Source organism: Urocitellus parryii, chromosome 13, assembly GCF_045843805.1.
Source record: "Urocitellus parryii isolate mUroPar1 chromosome 13, mUroPar1.hap1, whole genome shotgun sequence".
NCBI lineage: Eukaryota > Metazoa > Chordata > Mammalia > Rodentia > Sciuridae > Urocitellus > Urocitellus parryii.
This window is the reverse complement of record NC_135543.1, coordinates 19,341,231-19,367,842: the sequence shown is the minus strand read 5'-3', so window position 1 is coordinate 19,367,842 and position 26,612 is coordinate 19,341,231. Positions and strand designations below refer to the sequence as shown.

Sequence of the window (26,612 nt, the reverse complement as noted above, 5' to 3'; positions counted from 1 at the left end):
AGCACTAGATTAAATAGAAGCTTCTACTCTTCCTCTAAGCTCACATCTCATATAGTGTGTGTGTGTGTGTGTGTGTAATGGTGCAGATTTAGAAGAGAAATACATACCAAATACTGCTAGAAAATAAGAGGTACTAATAATTTCAGTGGACCAAAAATTTTTACCTGTTCTTAAAACATAATAGCTGAATTAGCTTTACAGAAGAAGGGGAAAAAAATTGAACCATGGACCAAGCTAGAAGACTATAAGAAAAAAAGGAATGAATTAGTATCCTCCAATCCCTGAGTCAACTTGTGGGGAAGGGTATTGTAACAATGAGGGTATGAACAGGGGTATATTTAAGAACTGCTAGGCAAGTCAAGATAAAAGTGAGTCAGAAAAGTAAGTATGAGATTTCAAAACTCAAATTCCATATGAAGTCAAACATGCATTCAAAAAAGTGGGTGGGCAAAATAAAGGTAATTTAGAAAATGCCACCCCATTTGTGAAAGAACTACATAAGGATATGTAACTGAACAATGATAAGCAAACCCCAAAAAAGAAAACAGCATGGTCCCCCAAAATAGCAAAGTGGGCAGGGAAATCACAGAATCCATGTAATCATTGATGCAATTCAAAGAAAACCCTAAAAGGAAACATACAGACCAATCTCGAGGGGGATCGGGGGTTAAACTAGGGACAAGAAGGAGAAACTGAGTGATTAAACAGGTGTTAAGATTCTTTGTCGTCTTGTTCAGGAAAGATATGGCAACGACCACACAATAGACTTTAATAGAAATAGATAATTTGAAATATGTGAGTTAAAAATTAAAAAATGATTTTTATGAGGAAAGACATAATAATATGTACAATCTCATCTCATTACAAAAGCAAAGAAAAAGTTCAAACTTCAGTTTAAAAAAAAAAAGTAACAAAGGAAATGTGATCAAGCCAGGAAAAAGAACATTAAAATGGAAGCTTAGGGAAATACAGAAATTAACATGGCAGAAATAAGTTCAATATATTTTAATGACTATAAATGTAATCTTATTCTGTTATGTTTATTTAATTAATCACCCTAATTATTCTCCAATTAAGTTATAGTGGCTATCACATTAGGGTAGAAAAACGTGACACTGAATATTATGTATAATAGAACAACACTAAGAAGAAGATACACACAAGATGGAAAATGAGAGGTTATAAAATATACTTAAGAGAGGAATATACAGCATTTCTTTAAGTTGAAAGCCAATTCAAGGCAAAAAGAATTTTTTTTAAAAAAAAGATTTCATGTTGGTGAAACTTACAGTCTACTGAAAATACAAAATATCCACAAACCTCTAATCATTTATGGTACCAGCTTCATTTTTCAAGAAATGAACATGAGAAATTGATACATCCAAAATTAAAGTGGATGACTACAACAAATCTCTTTTAGAAATTTAAATCAAGTACACTGAAAATAAGAAATTGCTTAATATATTAAAATACAGACAATACAGTACTCACTTTTTCAGAATGCATAAAGAATGCTGTTTAATAAACAAAATAGTAGATTGAGCCACAAAGAAAATTTAAATCTAAATCCCTCCCAAAGTATGTAATACACATGCTCCTTCCCCACCCAAAATGCAGTAAGATAAGAAATTAAAAACAAAACCACAGGGCTGGGGTTGTGGCTCAGCAGTAGAGCGCTTGCCTAGCACATGCGAGGTGCTGGGCTCAATCCTCTACACCACATATAAACAAACAAACAAATAAATAAAATAAAGGTATTGTGTCCAACTACAACTTTTTTTTAAAAAAAAAAGTGTGTGTGTGTGTGTCTCTGTGTGTGTCTGTGTCTGTGTATAAAACACAGCTGTTCTATCACCAGGAAAAATGTCTTACTGAAGGAGAAATCTTTTAAAAAAATTTTAATAACTCAGGCTAAATAGGAATTCAAAATATTACTTTAAACAACACAAATCAATGACAATGACAAGTATATAGAAAGAAGATAGATGGGGTGCAGCCAAAGCAGTATTCAAAGGGAAAATTATGCTTAAAATGTATACTACACTGTGTAAAAATTAATACTAAATGAACTAGACAAACTTAACATAAAAAGCTGGGGGAAAAACACAAAATGCTAAAGAAGAAGTATAATAATAAAATTTAAATGGATGAAATAAAGATTAAAAATATAGATTTTCATCAAAATCTAAAGAGCATTTGAGAAGATCAAAGAAAATGAGTAAGCCTCTGGTCAGCCAGAGAGAAGGAAACGCAAAGAGAAAAGAAAATATAATAAAAAATAAATCTAACTAATAATCTTAGATATACATTATGATTTTTTTTACTGTAAGAAAACTATATGCATCATTTTGTACAAGTAATTATAAAGTTGGGAAATGGATGTTTTCTAGGACAATATATATTTAGTTTGGAGATGGCACGCACACTCGCACATTCATCTTAAGAAGTTATGGATCATAAGGGAGCTTTCTGAATCTGCTGGAAGCCTGCAGAAAACTTATTAAATCATGAAGCTCTAGAAGAGATGCTCAAGTCAGAAAAAGGCAAAGCTGACCTGCATTCCAGCCTTCCCTTAACAATCCATCCACTGGAGGACTTCACCAGTGTTAGAGCATGCGGGAAATAAAAGGGAAAGATACCCTAAGAGGCAACACCATCAATATTTGCCAAGGATTTTCTTCCCAGAAAATCTTAATAAACTTAAAAAAAAAAAAAAAAAAAAAAACGACCAGAGGCCAGTAAGGAAGTCCCATAAAATCCATAAGTTCAAGGGACAGTAAAGATGACTTTCTTATACGTCCTTTCAACAACTGAAAACGATAATGGAAAAGATACCTTATTGAGAAAAAAATATGTAAAATATTTAAGAATAAAATTAACAAGAACCTTTTTAAAAGTATAAAAATTTTGCCAGAGTCACAAAAGAAAACCTTCATACATGAGGAATGGAGGGTTGGGAAACTTTTCTAACTAGAATGGCTCTATATTACAACGAAAGCTATTCTCTCCCAATAATCAAGCTATAATCGCAATCCAGTGATGTCTTTTGCATTGTACTCAACATTCATTTAGTGACTGAATTCTTAAGAATTCATGCACTATTTTTATATTTGTCAAAGACATGAAAGTAAAAAGAGAAAAAGGCTACGGAGTTTCATCACAGAGCATTCTGAAGCCCGGAAGAAGGCCTGGCCACCGGGCTATACCTGGCTGAAGTGCTACTCGGAAACAGGACCAGAAGCCAGAGTCTCACTTCCAACGAGATTCAGTCACTTCCCTTTAATTCCTGATCAGACCTGAGTGTGCAAAGAGGAGGTATCATTTCTCAACTGTCATCCACTGGCCACTCTAGCGTTCCACAGTGCTCCTCGACCTCGGGGTCCTTGCACGGGCACACAGTACACTCACCCCGCCTTTCCAGACTGCACTGGGGCACGCCAGGGTCACGCGTTCTCATCACACAGGCAGGCCGACCCACCTATCATCTGGCTGTGGAAAAACCACCGTCCAGGACCTCGCCTGCTAGGCTCCTGCCTCTTAGCCCAAAACACAGCACGTAGATTTCACCATCACAATATCTCACTGTCTTGTTTACCAATGTGGGGGAAGTCACTCTTTCGAAAGATTATTTTACTTTATTTGTTCTTTTTAGATACATATGACAGTAGGGTGTATTTGAACATATTAAAAACATACATGGGGTACAACCCATTACAGTTTTGATCCCATTCTTGTGGTTGAACATGATGTGAAGTTACACTGGTCATATATTCATATATGAGCACAGGAAAGTTATGTCCGATTCCTTTGGCGGTCTTTCCTATTCTCTAAGGGTCATTTTAGAGTTTAGCTTTCCAGCAAGAATTTGAGCAGGAGCCTGCCACCCTTTCATGGATCCATTAAATTCCAACTTTTCAATTCTACAAATTTTTCATGGAAAGTGACACAGGTGCATAAAGATAGGTTGGAAGTCATAATCTAGAACATACTTATAATACTAGCATTATAATTATTATAATAAAATCGTGCTAAATATTAGATAATGATACCATATACTATACATTATACTTTTGTTTTCGTAGGTGCTCCATATCTAGAACAATGGGACAAAAAGGTTAATGTGGGTTCAGTAAGAAAGATACAGCAAATTTTGAATACTATGTGGGGCACTGCACTGTGGGTGTCAGAAACCTGTAAGATAGAAAGACATGCACCCACCCACCAGTTCTGCCCAGATCTCATCCTCCCATCCATAGTTTCTAGTTAAATGACTCTGCATAAGCCTCTGAGTCACCTGGTGAGCTTGACAAGGTAAAGGTGCATAAAGACATGCCTAGCAGGAGGTAAAGCAGTAAGCACCTTTCCTGTTTGAGGGCAGATGGGAAGAAAAGGGATGAGGCAGCAGCTCTTGCTCCAATTTAAGAAAATACCATCACCACCTGCACCACTCATCCCCGTGTACTACAACATGACAGCTCTCCAGCCCCAGTAGTGGTAATCTCCAAGCCCTCCCTCTATGGAATGGGTACACTATGGAATAAGGGGAAAAAAATGACTGACTCTAAGCCATTGTTTTCTGGATAAATATGAATCCAACTTAAGCCTGGGCAGGAATAATGATATTTAGGGCTTACACTTGGCTGACATGAATAGCCACTCAGGTCTGTCCCATCATTTGCAGAGGTAGTGAAGCACCATAGCCCAAGTTCATGCCAACCTGGCCAACTGACCACAGCCCAGGGAGTGATCACATGTCCTGACCACACCAACTTTATAAGATAGCTACCATTTACTTGTGGCACTGAATCTTGACAAACATAACTCAATAAATGCTACAGTTATTGGAAATCAAGGGGAATTCCATACTGCGCTGAAGTGGGTGCTATTTTATGGAATGAGACACATCATGACTAGATGGCAGAGAGCCCAATCCTGACCATCATCAGACACTCTCTAGCTCTAGGAAAGTTGCTTTATTTCTTCCTTTTACCCTATAGGGTAAAAAGAAGACAATCAAACTTCTTACTAATCTTAAAAGAAAATAACTGTGTTATTTTCTTTTACTATATTAAAAGAAACATGTGCTTTTAATGTTTTCTTTTAATATGTTATATTCTTTCCATATTTTCTTTTAATATAAAATTAGGCTTTAAAAACCTTAGAAAACAGAAAGAAAGGGTACTTTCTCAGCAGGCAACGGCAAAGACTAATTAATGTCATAAAAGGTATGAGTTGGATCAAAGTGAAAAGTTTCACCAAGAGTACTTGATCTACAGATTTAGAAACACTGACCTGTTCAAAGATATTGCCCACTATTATCTGCCTAAGGCTGAAGATATGTTATAAAGTAATAACTGTCAAGTTTTATAATAGCCAGCACTGAGTAGAGTCCATGATTTAATGTATTCTTGTGTCTTACATACACTGAATTCTTTAATACTCACAAAATCCTATGAAGAAGGTGCCAATGTTAATGAAGTAGAGGCTGATATTACTATAGCAAGACATTCTGCTAAGTGTCTTCCTTGCATAAAATGACTACTCACAAAGCCCTCTAAAGGAGGTGCTAATGCCTTTTCACAGAGGAGGAGACTGAGGCATAATAAGCCAAGTAATTTGTCCCATTCCACCTCTGACTACTGAGTTAGAAGGCTGTTTGAGGGATCAGCTGGAGGGATGCTTTTAGCACCATTTTGGTCTTCAAGTAGCGGGACAGACCAATGGAATTGTGGATCATCTACATCAAACCACTCCTCTGCTGTTAAGCTAAGGCTAAGCACAACACAGAAAACTCTATTGAATATCAGCTCTAGAATTTTTTTTTTTAAGCTGGGAAGAAGATTTAAAATGAACCTGGGGACCTGGGGTGGAGCTCAATGACAGCACCTGTGTTTAGCATGTGGGAAGCCCTGGCTTCAAGATCAACATTTTTTTTTTTTTTTAATGAATCACTGTTCTTTCCACTAGTATGCACGGCAGGTCCAGGTTAACGCAAAGAAGGATTAATTTCCAAGAGGAGGCCCAGGGAAATCAATGTTTTCAGAAGGTGCTAGTTTAAGAGCCACAAAAGTTGCTTGAATGAAGGTGAAAAATATGGTTACTCTTACATAACTAGCACAGCAGCAAAATCATCTGAAATCTGAACATCCTATTAACTCTTAACGGTGAAGTGTTTCCTGATAGACATCGTTTCTATTCATTCGATGGTCCTCCGTTTTGCAAGTCATATATCTAGTCCAACTGTGACTAAATTTACCAGTAGCAGTTATTTATAACAAAACATCAATGTAAAAAAAAGTGTGAAGGACTTGCTTCTTTTCTTTTAGAAACAGCATCTTGGCAGGTGGGGAGGGAAAGGAGAAGGTAGAAGAGGGAGCAGAACACCCAAATCTACCCAGAACTCAGAATGGCTTATTACTGTCACAGCCCTGTTGACCACTGTGTGTTAGACAATGCATCTGTACCCTGGATGGAGAAACACCCCCTCCAGGATCAGACTCCATCCTCTGCAACCTCTGAGGTGTGGAGAAGCTAACCTCACAGGCAAAGACTCCATTTCGGAAGAAGCAGAGGTGAGCTCCATAAGTATCAGGAGAAAAAGCAGGAAATTCACCAGGAAGAAGGGAAGAGAACCAGCCTCCAAAGGCACAACTATTCCTCAGAGCATGGGCCTGGCCCTGATTTTTTTTTTTTTTTTTTTTTGGTGGAACACTTCATTTACTCGGCTTTATGACTATTTTCAATGCAGGAACTCCAGAAAGCTAAAGTACAGCCCTTGAAAATATATAGTAAGGAAGGCCTTCATCAGAGTAGGCTGCTAAAACAAAATGCCCAAGCCGAGGTGACCTGAACCACCCACTGTCCTGTCTCAGTTTCTCAGGGTTGAAGTCCAGGATCAAGGGTCTCTTTTGGTTGCACCCATGCATGTCCAAGAGAGAGAAGGCCAGCTCTCTTCCACTTCTGACAGGGACACTAATGTCATCGAGGCTCCACCCACATGACCTAATTACATTCCAAAGGCCCCACTTTCTAACACCAGCTAAGGTTAGGGTTTTAACTGTGAGGGGGCACAAATGTGCTGTCCATGACAACCAGTAATAACAGTAACACAAAGAGCTCAGATGTCCATTCTTCACCCTTGTGATTCTGGGTGATTCCCACCTGCAAATACTCCCACGGTGACCAATCCCAAACTACCCATGGCTTAATGGCCTGCCTCCCACAATTTTTTGCCTATTTAAACTCCCAACTTATGGTATTCACACTACAGCTTGTGAGTCGGTTTTAGGTCTGAAAGACTAAATTACTTAAGGAGCTATGGGAGGGGGGGAGTTCAGTGATGGAGCTATTCATTGGAGTGCTAATCCTCGTCTCCTGTGCCATCTCTGGGATTCCCATCATCTTGCCCACATTTATCAATTTTAAAATTAAGTTAGCATTATGTTACTATTGTCATCTTTCCTAATAAGGATCTGAAACAAAATGCCTCTCTATTTTTTAAAAACCACTTGTTAATTAACTAAAAAGAAATAATTAAGGTTCAACTCTCTTCTTACCCTACCAGTTCTAAAACTAAAAGAATAGAGTTGACTATTGTGGGAAACCACTATTTAATTTAAAAAATGTCTTTTACCCACAGTGTTTAATAATAAATGAAAATATATGATATTAACATGTAATGTGTTCCTCTACGGTGTTCCCATGAAAGAGTCTGAAGACTTTTTTTTTTTTCTTTTTAAGAAAACATTATATCCAGATTCACTTTTGAAAGGTGACAAGACCCATGTGTGGAAGTAACACATCCAGGCCGAGGTCTCATGTGACCTCACTGCGCTGAATGTCTGTGCTGAGCCTGCTCCTGAGCACAGGCCTCAGTGGCAGCCAGAGCCTGGGCACTCTCGACCACCAGAGTTCACAGAGAACCATCAACCGGCGTGGCTGCAGCATCAAGTGTGGTGTATATTAAACCACACGTGACAAGTTCGTCTTCTGCCCCTTGTCACATCACCTATGAATGTAAAAGTGTAGCCTTCAGAAAAATCAAAGCAACGGAAACCCAACTACGGGCACGTCTATCAGCGAAAGTGCAGCCCAGGCAAAGGACGCAGGGACATCTGTTTGATCCTCGATCCGGGTTCATTACTTTGAACACCACATCATCACATATGGAGTCCAGTGGCAAGGGTGCCAAGAATAAGCATCCTGCTACCCAGGTTCCATCCAGTTCCAAAGCAAACCTTGGACAAGAAACCTAATGTACCTCTGTTTGCTCATTTGTGAAATGAACAGCTGGGTTAGATGACCTCTAAAGTACCAACAAACTCGAAAAATAAGTGAAAAAATGTGAATTCTAAGTAACTCACTGGCACTTTGGACTAGGTGAGAATCCTTCTGACTTAAAAAATGGTGAAGACCCTTGACCTTCCTGTGAAGAAGTCAACTGGCATTTTTGACTCAATGGAAGAGAAAAATGTTGGGCAAAGCCCAGGAGTAGAAATTGTTAAATAAGTTTGAGAACGTTCCTCCTGCAGCATGAGATGTGAGCCGGTGTCCCCTCCTGCCTCAATGGGGCATTAAGTGTCCAGTTCTGGGAGGGGAGGTCTGTGCGTGAACTGTCTTCAGGCAACACGGATCTTTCCAAGTGACTGAAAAGGACATTCAGAGTTTCAATCAGCACCTAAGAGAGGTCCTTTTAGCCTTTCTCTATTAAGGGAAACACACACACACACACACACACACACACTTTTTTATTCCCCTCAGAACTATAGTTAGGCATGTGTCAGATGCTACTGAATGTAAATCACATTGTTACCTATTTATTACCAAGAGAAGAAAGGTTGCCAATTAAACTGGCATACCGTAAATTCCTGAGACCCTGAAATGTGAAAAAAATGTGTCTCAGAATCAATTCAATTTACTAGCATAAAGCTCCGACACACCCTTTTCTTAATACATTAGACAATACTATCTTCCAACAGGAATGACAACCACCCAGATGAGCCCCATGTCCTACCTGACACAACTCTGTCTTCTCTGACCACCTTCATTTAATACTAATAAAGCTGGGGAAGTGGCTTAGTGGCCGAGCGCTTTGCCCAGTACAGGCACGGTCCTGGGTTTGATCCCCACACCAAAAGCAAACAAAACAACAAGAACAAAAACTTAAAAAAAAAAATCATTTATCACTTATACTAAATAGAGATTAAGAAAAAACAGTAGAAATTAAATGTACATCTCTCAAATATTTTCTGCACTTATTATTCCCTTAAGGACTGAGAGTTTCTTCCTTGGATGTGTCCTTCTGAGAATGGGTCAAATGTTTGTGATGTGGCTAAAAGCGACCAGTGTAAGTTCTCATTCCTCTTTTCCTATTCCTTCAGTGAGAGATTCCTGGAAGGAATCTCATAAACCCCCCAAGCCAAGCCTTGATTTTATAGAGGTGGAAATGAAGCCTTTAAAAACTGCTATTGTAGGGCTGGGGATATAGCTCAGTTGGTAGAGTGCTTGACTTGCATGCACAAGACCCTGGGTTCAATCCCCAGCACCACAAAACAAACAAACAAACAAATGCTATTGAATAAGGCAGCAATCAGGACACAAACTCAGTGATCTGACCCCCCCAATCCAAGTTCTGTTTGACAACAAACACTGTGCTCATTTACACCGTCTTAGTTTGGAGGTGACAACTTGGAAAATGTGTCTTTCCTGTCCCTGTGCCTGAATTTTCTCCAACTATTTTAATGATACTGCCTTTCTCTAAGACTTTTCCCAAAATAAGACCATCACCGCAGAACACTAGAGTACAGAGCTCAATGAAATCACTCAAGGTTTTTCAGTTCTTGTCTTGACCAAGTTCAATGAAAAGGCTTGCCAAGCTACAAAGAACAAATGAGAAGGATATAAAGCAAAGAAAGAATAAAAGCAAGGTCCAATATTTCCACATACTGTCCCTTTCTAAGTTAATTTGTTTTAGTGAATGCCATGAAATATCTTCCTACACTAAGGTACCTCTAAACATTTTCAAATGTAGGAAGCACCCCAACGTATGAGCACAAACCAGGCCAGCTTGCCTCCATGTTGAACCAATCCCCCCCGTAGATGTTTAAATGAATGAGACTCTATGACAAGGCAAAACTTAATATTCAGATTCCTGAGCTGATGTTAGTGTAGTAATTATTTAAACCATTTCCCCATCACAAAACCCAGATCATTATCTCTGGCTTATAGAAAACATCCTAAAGAAGATAGTTTCTACAGGGTACATCCTACATTCCATACAATACAGAGGTTGCAAACTTAGGAAGGTTCTGGAATCTTCTCCCAGAGAGGACAGTGTCAAGTGTGGCTGGGAAAGAAAAAAAAGCAAACTTCAACCAAAAGCACTCACATCACTATTGTTGTTATCCAAGTCAAATCTGCCATTATGACCTTCAAAGACATTAATGAAATGATCCCAGGATTCAGATACACTGCTGGACAGGAAACAAAGGGTCTATCTCCACCAGGAAACACTGGGTCTACCTTGAAAATGAACTTCTCAACCTTTGCACTTAGTCAGATCAATGAATGCCCATGGCCAATCACTACCAAAAATTTTTGCACTCTAATTTCTACAAGCCACCTGACACAGGATACCATGTCTTCTCTTCCTCTACCAAACGGACTTGTAGTTGCCTTAAAAAAAAAAAAAAGACTTTTCTTTTATGCCAGTATAACTCCCAACTCAAGATGGCCCATGGGTTAATATTCTTTTCTGAGTGCTTCAATCATGCTGCCTTGAGTCTGAAGGCTGGCAGGCAAGGCAACCCTGTCAGAGCTGCAGAGAGCTCTGCAGATCTGTCTCTGTGTGTTCAGTCAAACTGAAAAGGAGAAAAGGTGGCCCTCTGACAACAGACAGCTGTCGATCAGGTGGTGCACTCACCCTGAGGAGTCCAATGAGCAGCCACAGAGGTGGCAAGCACTTGGCTAATCAGTGCGCCTATAAAATCCCGGCCCCTCCCAGTTCTGCTCACGCCAGCACCTGAAGTGACAGCACGCACAGTCCTCAACCACTCCTGCTCGCCCGAGTGCACGCCTGCATGCTCTCTCTCTCCTGTTAACAGGACTGTTAGAAAGGCTGAGGCCAGTGCCTAAGGCCTGCAAAACATATCAGACTATAGGAAACTGGAAGACAAGAGGGAAAGAAAAATCCACAGCAAAATGACCCCAAAAGGGAACACAGCGATACACTATTCTATGCGAAAAAGTTTCATACAGACACTGAAGGATGACTCATTAGATAGCGATAACTAGACCTATGTATTAAAAAAGGAGATTCCAAATTATCCACCTCACCTTTTCCCCATCCTCCATCTTGTCTTTTCCCCCTCTTGCCACCAGGGGGCACTTTGGGGACAGTTCCTGGTGAAGGTGGCTACAGATTCTGAGTTTTCACCAGAAAGTTCTTGGATATGGGCAGTGGGATGATGGGAATGGGCAGGATCAGAAAGAGAGCTGAAGGGAGAAACCCAGGGATGTGCAGAGGGGAAAAGTGAATTCTTGAACTTCTGCACTTATTTTATTCACCAGTAAACTTTTAAGCTCAAAGACATGCCCTCGAAGCTGATCCTTAAATATGAGCCTCACTAAGGAGTTCCCGAGTCTCAGAGCTATTTTTACCCTGGTGACAAACACTTCTCTCTTTCTCTCTCCCTTCTTTTGCTTTCTAAAAGAGCAGCTGATTGGAGGCTGAGGAATCAGAAAGAAAAACAAGGGGGCAGTGGGGTGGCGGAGATCACTGGGCAGATACAAAGTCAAATCTGTGGCTGTCCACCTGCAGCATCTGAGCCCAAAAGATTTTACCAGTTTTAGATAAAAATGAATTTGTGCAAAATACTTAAATCTTGGCCCTGATTTAGCCAGGATTTCCCCTAGCCACTCTTCCTACCATGCCAGAAAGAAAACTCCCAAAGGTTTTCTTTTTTTTAGAAAATAACTTTTAAAAGCCCACTGAAGTCAGGTGCAGCGGTGCAAGCTTGTAATTCCAACAGCTGGGGAGGCTGAGGCAGGAGGATGGCGAGTTCAAAACCAGCCTCAACAACTTAGACCTGTTTCAAAATTTAAAAAAAAAAAAAAAAAAGAAAAAGAAAAAGAAAAAGGACGGGGGATGTACTCAATGGTTAAACACCCCTGAGTTCAAGCCCTGTTGCCAAAATAGATAAATAGACGGCCACCAGACGACTAAAAACAACTTTAAAAAGCAGATATTGGGGGCGAACGGCCTTAAAAAGTAAGAAATTCAAGGCAAACTTCTGCCAGGAGGCTCATCCAGCTCCGCTTCGGCCCTCAGGATCCTGCAGGTACCCAGAGTCAAGGCCCCAGGGAGAAAAGGCATCAGCCCGTCCCTGCTGGGTGCCAAGATGCAGAAAGTGCACACGGCCCCTGCCAGCCAGCTCATCCCTGAAGACAAAGATGCCTTTCTCCGAGGAAAATCTAAGAAGCTATTCAATCTGTTTGCATTCATGACCAACAAGCAGGAGCTGTGCCAGCACGGAGCCTGAGAGAGATGGGCCGCTGCCCCTCCAATGCGACACCTACAGCCGTCCGTCAAGCCGGTCCAGCAGGCTGTGCCTCCTACCAGCCGCCAGGCACCTCAGGGAGCTGGCTGTGCCCCCTCCAGCAAGTCCGCAGGGCAAGGCTGAACGAACGTGCTACCAGCGGGCGGGGGCAATCTGCTGGCTTCCTAAGGGGGGTCTGAACCCCTCCAATTTTCTCCTAAGCTACAGTGCCACCCACTCAGATCCTATTCATGGGCACCAAAGTGCACCAACGTCCATAGACTTTGTCATTCAGACCCTTTCAAAGTCTTCACTGTTTCAGCTTACAGGTAGCTTCTGACTGACAGCATGTCCCATCTTGTGAACTGTTTTGTTGTTGTTGTTGTTGTTGTTTTGTTTGGGTTTTTAATGGTACTGGTGATCTGGGGGGCTTTACATCGCCATCCATTTTTTAACATTTTGAGACAGATCTCAACTAAGATGCTTAGGCTGGCCTCCACTTTGCAATCCTCCTGCCTCAGCCTCCTGCATAGCTGGGATTATAGAAGTGAGCCACCACACCAGGCTTGTGAACTTTTTACCTAAGTACAAATATCCAAGAAGTACAATCACCATTATTTCTTGGTCAAATGTCAATTTGCAACGTATGCTTTTATAGTTTTCCCCCAGCTTTCATTGGGACTACTTCCAATATTGAATGCAGCTTATTTTTCCTTAAAAAAAAAAAAAAAGCCATGCCTATTGTAGAAAACATTCCAGCAATACGAGAGCATATCAAGAGAGAAGAAAAGGGATTCTGCACATATACAAAAGTCTAGAAGGTCATCCAGACAGCCCCAGTGTGCCCCTCCCATGCACCATCTGGGCAAAGATGGGAGCGGATCCCTGGGGCATGAGTCTGCTCTGCCAGCTCTTACTGGCTCGGTGGCTCTTTCATCAAGTGAAAAACCGGGAGGGCCCAACCCCATGTCATTCACCGGGCACTGTTCCCTGAGCATTTCTGGGAAGACAGGAATTCAGAGATGCAGTTGATCATGTAAGTAGCCACATCACAGAGGCCGAGGAGGTACTGGTGGGCCATCTTGTACATGTCCTCTTATGTTGGGGGCAGAAAAGGAAAGGAAGCAGCCACTTCCACAGAGGACAAAGTTATCACCAAGAAAAAGCCCGGGTACAGTGAGGGCTGGAGGGAGGTCTGACCATCACCTGCTCCTCAAAACTCAAAGTGGGGTTCAGGTTCTCATGGAATCCTGCCATTTGTGGCTTGATGTTTTTCAGCTCTATGTCCACCCTGCATCTTCTCTGGACAACCCAGGGGGTGTGTGGGTGCTCGCCTGAGGGATCTTCTGGGAATCACAGGAGTTGAGGACAGAGCAGTGACTGCGGCTGGGCCTGGCTCATCGCTGGGTTCTAACCAGAACAATGGAGGCCTTATCGGGCCTCTAGGGTGTGAAGATAGCCAAGGCGCTCTCCTGGTCCATTAGGGCCCAGGGTCACCCTATCTCCCACACTCGCCTCTTAGTTATTGTAAAGCTTTTACATATTTAGGGAGCTTTTCCATCAAAATATTCTGGAATGGCTAGAGGCTCAGACACATGAATGATATCTGCACACATGCGCTTTTTATCCGAGTTCACAGCTCCTGGTCACCGAGGGGAAACAGTGTTATCAGTGATTATTATGGATTTAGTCAAGTATATTTTATTCCTGTCATTTATGAGCACTTGTGTTGGCTGGTATTTACAATGTCGGGATTCTGTCACTTTGGCAACCTTCTGAGACAACATTTTTCCAGTGTTACAGTGACATTTCAAAAACTCAGTATTTACAAGCAAACGACACCCTCTGGCTCTGAGACAGTGCGATTCAGTGGTAGCTGAACAAAGGGACACTCGTCTAAAAAATTTCTTCCAGCCACGTTTCTGGCTGTTGCTAGTGGCTATTACTTCATGGTCTAGATGGCCCTTTGCTCTTTGGTAGAAAGAATACAGACCTCAAGGAAAAACTCCAGCTTCATGCTATGGGAATTTTAATTCCACTGTGTGGATCCTTATGAGTGAGGGCTGCTGTGTGATGCTGATGCAATATCTTAACTTCTCGGAGCCTCAGTTTCCTATCTGCTACAAAGCAGCACTGAGCAATGGCTGACATTTAGGTCCTCTCTGACTCGAACATTCTATCTTTAAGGATTTCAATATGATGAACAAAAGCTAATCTCGTTTTCTTGTTTCATCTTTTTCGTGGCCTATATCAAGGTTCTCAGAAAAGGTTCTAAGAGACGCTACTGGTGATAGAGACTGCAGGGTTCCTCAGGCCCTCCTTAGAAATGGACACCCAAACGGACATCTTTCTTACGGACAGAGGGGCCAGCAGTGCTCCCACGGACACTACCTAAGTTAGCAATGGGAAGAGAGCTGGGGTCAGCTCTAAGAAGGCTCACGGGCTCCCTGCTATAATGAGAAGCTAAACCAACTTCACCCAGGGATAAAGAAGTGGCAGAGAAACCAGCACATCTAGAGTCAAAGACTCTGTCCCCAGTCCCACCTCTGCCACATACAATTAATGGTGGGAAAAAAAAAATTGTGAGTTTCATAAAAGAGAATTAGAAATCGTTCCTGCTTCACAAGGTTATTGGCAGGATTAAGTCGAGAAATGTGCACAAGGCCTTCCCAAGGGCTGTGGCTCACTGGTAGGTGCTAGTTCTTTGGGGACATGGCACAGGTCAGGCCTGTGCGAAGTCCTGGGTTCAATTCCCAACACCACAAACAAAACAAGGAAGGAAATTTGCACAGAAGGATCTAGGTAGGAGCTCTGTACTCACACGCCCTTGTTATCATGGCTAATTCAGCTGATGTTTACTCATCCACCCCCCAACCCTCAGCAGACACTCTCCACGTGTCCCACCTGGCCCTGCAGACGGACAGGACAGGCCTAGGCCCTGCCCACCCCTGGCTCTACAGAGGGAGTGCCTCAGAAGCCGCTAGGCACAGAATCACGGCCCACGGTCTGGTGTGGTTAGAACCTTGAGGGTCTCTGGAAGACACAATGCAGGAGTGGCATCTTGAACAAAGTCCCAGGGCTGAGCTATCAGATTCGAGATGTGGGTGAGTGAGGAGAAGAGGAGACGGGACACCCCAGGCCAGCAGAAGGCCAAGGTTCAGACAGAGAACCACGGAAGGAGTCCCAAGGAGCCTGCAGCATTCAGGGCAGCTGGGACTGGAGATGAGAGTGGAGAGAACAGACCGGGGCCAGGCGACCAAGAGCCCGTGTGCCTCACTAAAGACAGGACCTTGCAGCCATTGAGGGGGGCTAAGCCAGGGTGCAACGGCACCAGAGTTCTGTGGGGACATGGCAGTGACGAAGCTGCACATGAGGGAGAGGGTGGGCTGGGAGGGGCCCGGGATCACTCTATTCTGGAGGTGGTCTGGCCCCTAAGGACTCCTGGAGGTGAGGGAGATGGAGGAGTGTGAGGAGGCAGCTGGGGGCATCGAGTGACCAAGCCAAAGGACAGGAGGAAGGATCTAGCCCTGAGGGGAGATTCAATCGTGGGATTCAACTTCAAAAGCACAATACCATCTACCATCGGTGAAATTATCTTTTTCTCCTTTCCTATATGCCGGGCGATTGCCAAATATTACTCCAGCCCCTTGAAAATAGATCCAAATAGATATTAGATTATACATTTGAAAAGTTTTAAATATGACAGCCTCAGATTAGGAGAATCTGTACGTTACTATACTACACTATACGTTAGCTCACATCCTCTACCGACCTGGTAACATCGGGGTCTTGTAAAAACATTTACTGAACACCCAAAATCAAGGTCTCACGGACTCTATTATTGTTGAATACTCTAGAAGGTTTCTGATGGTTGGCTGAGGTCCTAAGGAGCTGATCTAGGATGTCTGCATTTTATTTCTGTCTATAACTAGAGAAAAATAAAATTATTTGCGCCAGGTAACTAAGGAAGACATGTAGCATGGGACTCCACAGAAGCCCCTGATCTCGACTTTATGAGCTTGGAAAGGCAGTCTACGAGATTTCAGAGGACAGTAGGGACACCCAGGACATTAGGGGAAGACAAGGTGCTTCATAATGAAGCCTGGATGGAGGCAGACTAGAACCTAAGAACCAATAGGGTCTATGCTTTCTGCAAAAAGCAATATAGGACAGGTTCTCGAGAAATGAATCCTAGGAGAGTTCTCACTTAACATACAAAAATCACAAATTTAAATGTTGTTTGCACTGACAGAATGGCACCCAAGACTCATACCCTCAGAGCAAATTCAAGCAAGTTTGACCTGGTGCTAACTCGGGGGTCGGACTGCAGGGAAGAGGTCCACATTAGCAACTTCTTGGTTGAGACAGTCAAATGACAGGGATGCCAAAAGACTCCTTGAAGCAATAGCAGCTGCTGACACCCTTTTGTGACACACGTCACTGTCCATAGCATGTCTTTTACCACCACTGGTGTCACATCAGACACTCTACACATGACAGTTCCGCACTCTGGAGCTCAGTGCGACAGGCTGCAAGTTCAAAAGCATTGGTGATAAATGTTCCTGAGGACTGAATCCTGTCCAAGGGAAGAGGTTCAGCGGGTGGGACTTCCAGGAGCACCACGGCCTAAGCAAGGGTGTCCTCCCCACCTGGTACAGGAGTACTCCTCAAAAACTTAGTTTAGAATTCGTAATGCATTCTTCCATCGAAAGGCAGCTAACTCTATAGGACAAAACCAAAAGCCTTCTAAGATGTTACATTATGGTTCCTTGGGAGTTTTGGATTGTAGACATAAGCACTGGCCCTGTCTAAGACCCAGTTTTTTATCCTCATGAAACCTTGAATCCCTGGGAACCACAAGTGGAGCAGAAACTACCCTCGGAAAGCACAGACTGAATATACTCTCATCGGCTCAGGGAACCCCAGCTGGAATGCCATGATCATGATTTTCATCAATTTGCCTATCAAAAAAGAAAAATCATTGAAACATGATCCCGGCTGGTTGACCATGCTTGATTTTTCTGCCCTCTCCATAGCAGTGGCTTCGTCCTGGGAAGTCATCTACTTTTTGACTCATCAGAGGATGGGTTTTCTATATCCAAGTTCCCTTTGGGGAAAGTGCATGCCTCTCCCCACTCGGCCCATTCATGCGCAGTCAGAACCTTCTGACCATCACAGAACGTTCTCCTCTACGGGAACAATGTGATGAGAAACTTTCTAATTCTCCCAGAAGGGTAGATATTTGTACTCCCACATAGTGGGATGTTTTCGATGATCACATGAAGTTAACTCACATACTTTTTCTTCTTGGTTAAATCACTGTAATGCTGGATTGATTAACTCACTGAAGACCTCTATAGGGATACCCTACATACTTTGAGTCATGGAAAAGTAAAAAGAAAGTTATGCCAAGAACTAGTTTATATCATTAGGTATTTTACTATTATTCCTCCTTTGGATAAACAATTTCACAGTCATCCACTACTGACCCTTATCTTCACTTAGTGACCAGTGAGTGTTAAGGTAAGGGCCTCAACCCACCAGGAAGCCACTTGCATGGGCTTCCTATGACCAATGGGCTCATTTCCTCTTCAGATTACACCCCATTTTGCCCGAGGATGATCACCCAGGTCTCAAAGAAGCTCAAGAAAAGTATCAATTGACGCACAAGATGAGTTAAGATTTTGATCCTGATTTTGTAACTTTTATGTTTATTGACATGATCCCTGAAGAGTTAAAACTGCGTATCAGCCCTTCCCTTTGACGCACTTATCCTGTGTTTACTGAAGCCGGGTTCTCAATGTTGGCTTCACAGGGCTTGCCCAGTACTGTTTTAAATGTACAGATGAGGGAAGAAAGAAAACAAAGTGAGAAGAGATGAAAGTAACTTATCATCAAAAAGCATGAAAACAGCTAGCTATTCACCTAAATAAAAAATAACATATTTAGCGATTTGTAATATAAGGATAAAATGAACTCACTGGGTCTCTGGAGGTCTGCAATATGATCTTTGCAAAAGGTAGCTTGCCAATTTAATTGAGGTAGGAGTTATTTAATTTTTTTACAGGTATAGTTTTCAATAAAACTACATATGCCTATAATAGTGCAATGGCAGATGTGTCTCGATTATTAGAGGTGGGCTCCAGGGAATTTATACAATGGATCTTGAAATCTGTAAGCAGCTGTGGGGGGGGGGGGTTGAAATGAGAGGGGAGGGTGTCGTACCACACACACATGTTCTTTAAGTGCAGCAATGTTTTGTTATTTTACTGCAGGTATATTACAGAGATGAAATTTAATAACTTACTGTATACAATACCAATAAAACTGAGAAGATTCAGTGCCCTGCTGTTCATTAAGGCAGTCCAAATGAGCTCAGATTATTCTGTGTGCATGCACGGTCAAACCCCAACATGCAGAGACCCGCAGATGCAGTGCTCTGGAGAATGGCCACTGCTTGAAAACCTCCAGGATGTTCTCCTTCACTGCAGCTCGTCAGGGAATCACTGTTGTCCCAAACCCTCAGAAACATAGCTTTGAGGTGGGCTGGAAATATGATGCATCTGATCAACAGAAAGTCACAGAACTCTTTACTGAAAGATTTCGTCTGACAAGAGAGGGGAAGGGAAATGTGGGCTATGTACATTTTGTTAAGTGCCATAAGAATGTAACAGTGATAAAATACTGTATTCACCCAAATCTCACGAAATGTCAGGCTGAAGTCAGAACCCCACCAAAATGTGACTTCTCCCCTGATTAAAAACAAGAAAAATCTGGCACAAATAAGGGCCCCCGCTATGAAAAAGGCAAGATTTGCAGGTCAGAAATGCTAAAGCCAACTAAATAGCCCCACCGCTTTGGGTTCTATCCTCCCTTACATCCACTTCCTTCGATGATCCACAACACACTGGGTACTGGAGGGCCGGCCACGTTGTAGGAAGCTCAGTTGAGCTATCTGTGAGTGAAAGCACATGTAAACAAATCCGCATAAACATCCCAAGCACAAACAATTTTTTTCAAAGAGTGGGTGCTTCAATTCTAAGCACGTTATCAGGCATGGCAGTACTCAAGAATATCTCTTCTGGTTCAAAGTATTTCTTTAAAAAAAAAAATAAACAGTTCTTAATAAATCCTTTTGACTTCAGATTAGGGGGGTTTGTCCGTATCTTCTAGTGTTCCTGATATTTAATTTTGGGTGTCAGTTCTAGCAGTTTCAGTAAACATTTCCTCATCAATGGAATAACACCAAGCCTGTCCTCAGACAATAGAATAAACATTTCTGACAGTTTGCATTGAAAATAAATTCTGATGCTAAACTGTGAGTACACCACCTTTCTCAGAGAAAGAAGCTATAGAGCTACCCGGATTCCTAAATGTTATGCAGGTATACTTCAACCTGAAACTTTATCTGGTCTATCCCAGAGTTAAATCAATTATGTTTGGTCATTAATTGATTTTGTCCTTTCTTTTTACATATCATAAATATAAGAAAGGATTATAGTCCTAATTGCTAGTGGTTATTAAAAACTCCATAATGCTTTTCATAAGAAAGGAGACATTAATCCTAAAATCCTGGTGAAATTTCAATTTGTATACGAGAAGTCCATTTCTTTGGTGTCTCATAAATCATCTCACAGTGATTTCAAGGGCGTTTTAATGCACTCACTCTTATAAAACTCACCTAGGCTTCCAAACATACATTCTGTTACTCCATGCATTTCACAAGTAGGTTAAATGCCATAATCAAAAAAAGGGGGTGGGGGGAGTCACCTTTAAGAGCCTACTAACGGTATTATTTCAGAATCTTGTTGTATGTAGCTACTGTGCAGGAATAATAATTTGATCTATGATGAATCCAAATGTGTGCAATGGCAAACCACATTCCGCCGGCACTGCACAAAAATCAAGGCCAAAATATCTACGCATTTTAAAGAAAGTGTTCGTGGCTGTTGCTAAAATGTGAATTGGCATATTCCACCCCAGCCTTTTCACAGGAAATCCTCATTGGTTTTAAGGAAATTACACATGCTAAGTTTGAGGATGTTACTGAATAGATTATTCATAAACTTTTTTTCATTTTTAAAGGCAGGACAGGCAGGCAACATGCCCTCCTCTCCCCCGACCTCAGCCACTCGAATCAATTCCAAGGATACCTGAGTGGAGTCACTCAGTCCTAGGTTCTGTTAGGTCCAGATTCTCCAGGGAGCCTGAAACCTACTGTGAGCACTTTCCTAGACAGACCTGACACAGGCCTCAGAGCCTAGAGAGCCCATCCTGGCCTGGGCAGCAGGGATCCCAATGTGGCACAGGACTGGCTTTGATACCGGATATTTTGGAGTCCACAACCAGACTCCAAAACTTCCTTGACTGCAATTTGGGGTCTGCTTGTCTTATTTCTAAATTATTGCATGAGCAGTATTAACACTCAGAGGTTTACACTGGCACCTGATGTAAGTCCCCCAGGCTTCCTTTAGACTAAACTCAAACTACCTTTCAGCAATTCCCTCATTTTGACATTTGCTCATCACCCACAACTGGACTGGGGCAGGGATTACTTCCACTATCTCGCTGATCCTTGATCGAGCGGCCGTGTGGAGCATCACGGCAGTCCACCAGAGGGGTCGGCCAGCCACTGATGGTCAAGCCTGTGAAATGTTTAACAGCAATTACTAGAATGTAGGAGGGCAACGTGAGGATCCAGAGAAATTCAAGGGCTTACTGCAAGATTAATCTCACAGCAAGGGACACAGAGATTATCATACAGCTCCAAATATCATCAACAGAATACTGGAGTTCGGTTTGCAAGGAGACACACCTACCACTACCTCCTAACCTGCAGTTAAGGGCTTTCAGACCCTCTGGGGTGGGCCCTAACTATTGCTCTTATTAATATACTTTAAGAGATTGGAGAATGCACGAATGCTGCCAGCAGTCTCCAAGTAAGCGACATATTAAAGCAAAGACATTATGCTAGTCCAGGGTTAAGAGGTTGAAATCTCAGATCTGCCATTTAAAAATGGTTCTCTGAAAAATATATATACTTTTATATATGCATATGAAAAAGTATTTTGTTTAGTAAAAAGTATTTTACTAAAATTGGCAGTGCTAAAACGAAAGAAAGTTCTTTACAGGAGAATGTCAGCTGTACATGCAGAAGGAATGACAATTTAAAAAAAAATTGTCAATCTGAAATCCACTGATTTCGGTGAGGGTCATCAACACACACAATAGCCATCCGCTTGAAGGCTGTTGGGGTAAGGGGGCATCTGCCCAGTGCCAAAGTAGCTACTGAAAGGTCATCTGCCATTTGCAAAGCAGGAATGGTTCTTTACAATGGAGTGATCTGTGGGTTGCCTCTTTTACCCAGTGATCTAGCTAGCATTACTAGCAGCACATAGTTGAACGTTCGGAAGGGATCGAATACGAAGCCTTCCACATCATCCCTTAGCTCCTCCAACCAAAAATGCTTAACCTAAACCTGAATCAAGCTTCAGACCTAATTTTCAGTTTGTACGCAAAACAAGGAATGACTGAATTTTTAAAGAGTAACACAAAGAAATAACACAACAATTCTCTAAAAGGAGGATATTTCATGAGACAAATGGCCGAGTCTCTTCGAAGTAACCATCACAAAAACAAAACAAAATAAATAAATAAACAACCAGGAACTGTTCTAATTGAAATTATAAAGAGAAACAGAAACTAAAGGCCATCCATAAATGCTTTTGTTAAAAAAAAAAAAGCCTATAAAGACATTTTCATGAGGATAGGAACAATTTGAAAATGAATTAGGGTTAGGAAATTACTGCTAATTTCTTGAGGGTTGATAATAGTATTTTAGTTAAATAGGCAAGTATCCTATTTTTAAAAGACACACATTGAAAAATCTAAGGTTGAAATCTGAGATCTGCCACTTAAAAATGGTTCTGTGAAAAAAATATATATATATCCTTTTACATATGCATACACAAAGTAAAGGCAACAAATATTACCACATGTTTAATCTACGTGCTGGGTCTACGGCATTTCATTTGATTTCTTTTTCAATTTTTCTGGGCATTTAAAAAAAAAATTTTAAAGAGCCTGCAGACCTACCTACAAAGAAGTTTTAGGAAGGTTAACTGAGCCCGGGAGTTCAAGGTCAGTCTGACCAACATAGTGAGATCTTGTCTCAAAAAAAAAAAAAACAAAAAAAAACTGAAGTGAGGAATGGAGTTTGATCTGATTTCGCGTGTTAACATTCAGGAAGCTGCTGGTGGGGATGAAAGACAGGATATGAATGTACTTCCCTTTGTTTTTCTCCCTAAGACCTAACACATCACTAGAGGGTTGATAAATTAAATTGTTGATCAGTGCATTGAGAGAATGGATCTATTCTTCTCTCTGGTGAGTGATGGGTCACTTTGAGGGTAGAGTATACCCAGAGCAACGCCCCAAGAGGACTGAGCTGCTTTCTGAAATACCCTCCCCAGGGGCAGAGTCTTGAGGGCGTACACACCACAAACCCAGACACTTCAATGTCGGAAAGCATCGTGACTGCAAATATCCTGTCCCATGGCGGTACATCTGAAAGATCAGACTAGGATTTTGACCTTTGGTTCTAATGCCACACCCACCAGAAACAGAGAGCATCCACAAGGTTCTCATTCACACCGTCTCCCACACACAGGCCTAGGGCAGTGATGCCACTAGGTGAGTATTCAGCTGAGTGTCTCTCCACAGTAGGACCTCTGTGTCCCTCCAGGGCCTACGTGGTAGCTTAGAAGGGAAGGCTTTCCTGATTTTCACAAGCTTAAAAAAGACGCTCAATATAGGGTTCATGGACACCACTAATTCGAACTTCACTCTTTTCCAGAAGTGATGCTAGGGAATTAAGTGATACTAGGAGGCACATGGTACACAGTGCAAGATAACATGAACATGGCCCCTGCCCTCCAGGAGTTTAAGAATCCTGGTGGAAACTGGTATTCAACAAATACGTAAATAACGGCAAATCTGAAAAATTACTAAATAGGAAAGGCAGAGTGCGAGGGCGGTATATCACAGGGAGTGGGGCAGGTGGGGTGCACAACAGAGGTTCCCTGGAAGAATGCCTAGGACCTGGGACCGAATTACTGATTACTAAGAACACTTAGAATATCAGATTAAACCGCAACATGCATTTCTGCTTACACAAGGCCTAAGTAGCCATTTTCATAACAGACAAAAGGTTTTTATGGCTTTTGACTTATATCTTTTCTATTTTGACTTTAGATAAGAAAAGCTTATAGAGAACAAAAGTTCTAGAATTAAGTCATTTGTAAAACCTTTTGTATCAAAAATCAAAATAATTAAAAGAAAAAAAATATCAATTCTCAAATAGGTAATTTTTTTGAATCATTTGATTCAATAAATTAAAAATGAGTCACATAAACAACCTAAGTTACACAGAGAGAAATCCCCTTTCCTCTACAGCATCAAAGTTTCTGGAATTTAACAACACTATCCTAGATTAGGCCTAATTCTTAAATCCATCGGTCAGTTATAAGATCTAAACTTCAAATAACTTTATCAGCATAGTCCTATTTGATTACTTGCTGAGAAATAAAATGAACTTGGGTGAGGGTAAAGCTTGGCCTTCCCTAGAGAAAACAAGATGTGAGCGGGGACATTCAGTTGTAAAATTTCATATAAAGATTTCAAGACATGGTGCTGATTTTCCATATATCACTAATTTTCACTGCCTTTTAAATGAAGGTCATATGCAATGTATTTCCATACCTTAAATAATCTAATTAAGGCACAAAGTCTAAAAGCTTCATGGAGGCCAGCAGAAATGCCACATTTTGAACTGGAGTCATTACCATGGAGAGTATATTTCTATAAAACAATCTAGGAAATGATCAAATCTAGCTGCACATTAGAATCACCTGGGGTGCTGTCAGAAAGCACAGGCCAAGTACTAAGTCAGGTCCTAGTAGAATTGATCTCATAGAGGACTCAGCTCGCTGGCCACCACCCCCTCTCACATACCCATCTTGCCCAGGAAATACTATTTTAAAAAACCACAGTTTGGGACTAAGGCTGTAACCCATTGGCAAGGGGCGGGGGTTGGGGGGGACAAACAACTCCACACGCTGAATACTAACTTTCATTCAAGGAAAAACTTCCCTAACAACAATCATTGTACTGACCTCATCTCTCATTCAAAACTAAAAAGTTTTGGCAAAACTAAAAAGTTTGCAAATCACCAAACATCCTATTGCAAGCAGGACAAGAGGCCAAAAGCAAATGATATTCTTCTTCTGTGATTTGCCATGATACACACTAGAAATTAGGTATTGGCTATCACAGGTTGAAATTGGACTATCTTGCAAAAAAAAGTTTATTTCTACTCATTTTCATTTCTGTCATACTTTCCATTATAAATCGCATTTTCTCTGCCAATAAAAGTAGAATGAGGTTGCAATTTGGCAAGAAAGTTTTAAGCCTGGGTGTGACTTCCGTACCCCAATTTGATTCAAAACCAGTTTTCTCGTATTTAGTGAGAACTTTTAAAAGTCTTGTTTGGTCGCTTTTGTCTTTTTGGTTCATTTTCTACAAGATTTCAAAAGTCTCAAAAAAGTCATCAAGTTTATGTCTGATAATTTCACATCAGAATGCATTAATGAATGTATATTATTACTTACATCTTTAATGAAAACAACTTAGTTGTCGATCGTGAACCTACAGGCATTTGTTTTTCTGCTAAAATATCCATTTTTAAAAAAAGTCATGCATGAGCCTCGCACTATCAACATTAAATCCACAAGAGAAACATAATGAACATATACGTAATTATACATATTTTAACCCGATGCACTTTTTCGATCATTCATATCTCACAGTAACAATCAATTTCTCCACACAGCCTTTCTCTACCTGTTGCTTACCACCACTGATTGTCTGCACCCAACAAAACGCCCTTGGGACTGAAATCAGCATGTCCCATGCAACCCTGCTCATCCCTGTAAGACCACGGGGACACACTATTATCACACGAAAAAGCAGCCCTGGCGCTCCTTAGGGCCCACTGGCCAAAAGTTTTAGTCCAGCATCTCAATAAAGTAGCAAACAGGAGAAAACAAAAGCTGTCCCCGCCAGAGTCACTCACCTCATCACACAGTAGGGAACCATTTCAGCTGTGATCAGCTATTTATATTCCAAGCCCAAGACACCAAGAGATTGTGCCTTTCTTTTTGGTTTGTGTGGCTGGTGTGGTAGACTGGGATTCAAAGAACAAAAACAGCTCAAGAGAGTCCCTAGAAGACAACCTATGGTCTGCTGTACTCCCAAATTTCACAGAAAGCAGAAATTCATACCATGTACACTCCTCGCCTCCAGGCCCTAGTTCCCCAGGCAGGGAATTTCCAGTGTTTCTCTTTTAAGCATTCACACTGTTTATGGAGAGTGCTGAGACCCAGCACTCTCAGGGATAGTCGGTTCCTGCAAGACTCCCAGCCATGAAGCAGAAATAAGAAGGAAGGAATCTGCACACTCCCCAGCTAGAGAGAGGAGGAAGAAAAGCAGATGCAGTCTTATTCCCCATACACAAAAGAATTCTCCTGGACAAGGAGGTCTCAAAAGGAACCTCCCAAGGCCCAGAAATTCAGGCATCGGACAGCAGGCAGCCAGCCACCTCGATTCCCCCCTCTGCCCCTCTCCACTTCTCACCTTGTGTTTGCAAAAAAAATTAAGCTCAGTTTCACCCGAGGGAAGTATTCCCCACCAACGGAGGAGGGTCTGTGTTCTGCACACACAGACAGACTCACACGGTCTGGATGATGCTTTCACAAGTTAAGGGGCCTCACGCTTACTCAGCAGAGGAAATCTTTGTGTCTGTGAGGAATCACGCCAATTCCCATTAGTAAGAAAGGATACAGGGGCGAGGAAGCCTATTCTCTCAATGACCAGCAAAAGGGGCCCAGCGAAAACAGAGACCTCTGCCATGACCATCTGCAAAAAGGAAGGATGTTGTCAACTTTCTTCTCCCCAAAACTCTAGTGACCTCCGCCTTGACCCTCAGAAACCAGATCCACAGGAACCGGCTCTTCTGCA

At 41.7% G+C, this 26,612-nt stretch overlaps 1 protein-coding gene across 17 annotated transcripts in view; it reads right to left on the bottom strand.

Annotated features, from left to right (window-relative positions):
• Positions 1–26,612, bottom strand: part of Tcf4 (transcription factor 4) — a 346,839-nt gene that overhangs the window by 142,270 nt on the left and 177,957 nt on the right. The window contains exon 1 of one of the 17 annotated variants that reach the window (XM_077792356.1): positions 26,229–26,252. The exons of the other annotated variants lie outside the window; for them this stretch is intronic. The gene's annotated coding sequence lies outside the window, so the exon portion shown is untranslated. Of the gene's footprint in view, positions 1–26,228; positions 26,253–26,612 lie in introns of those variants that run through there. 17 annotated transcript variants of the gene reach the window in all.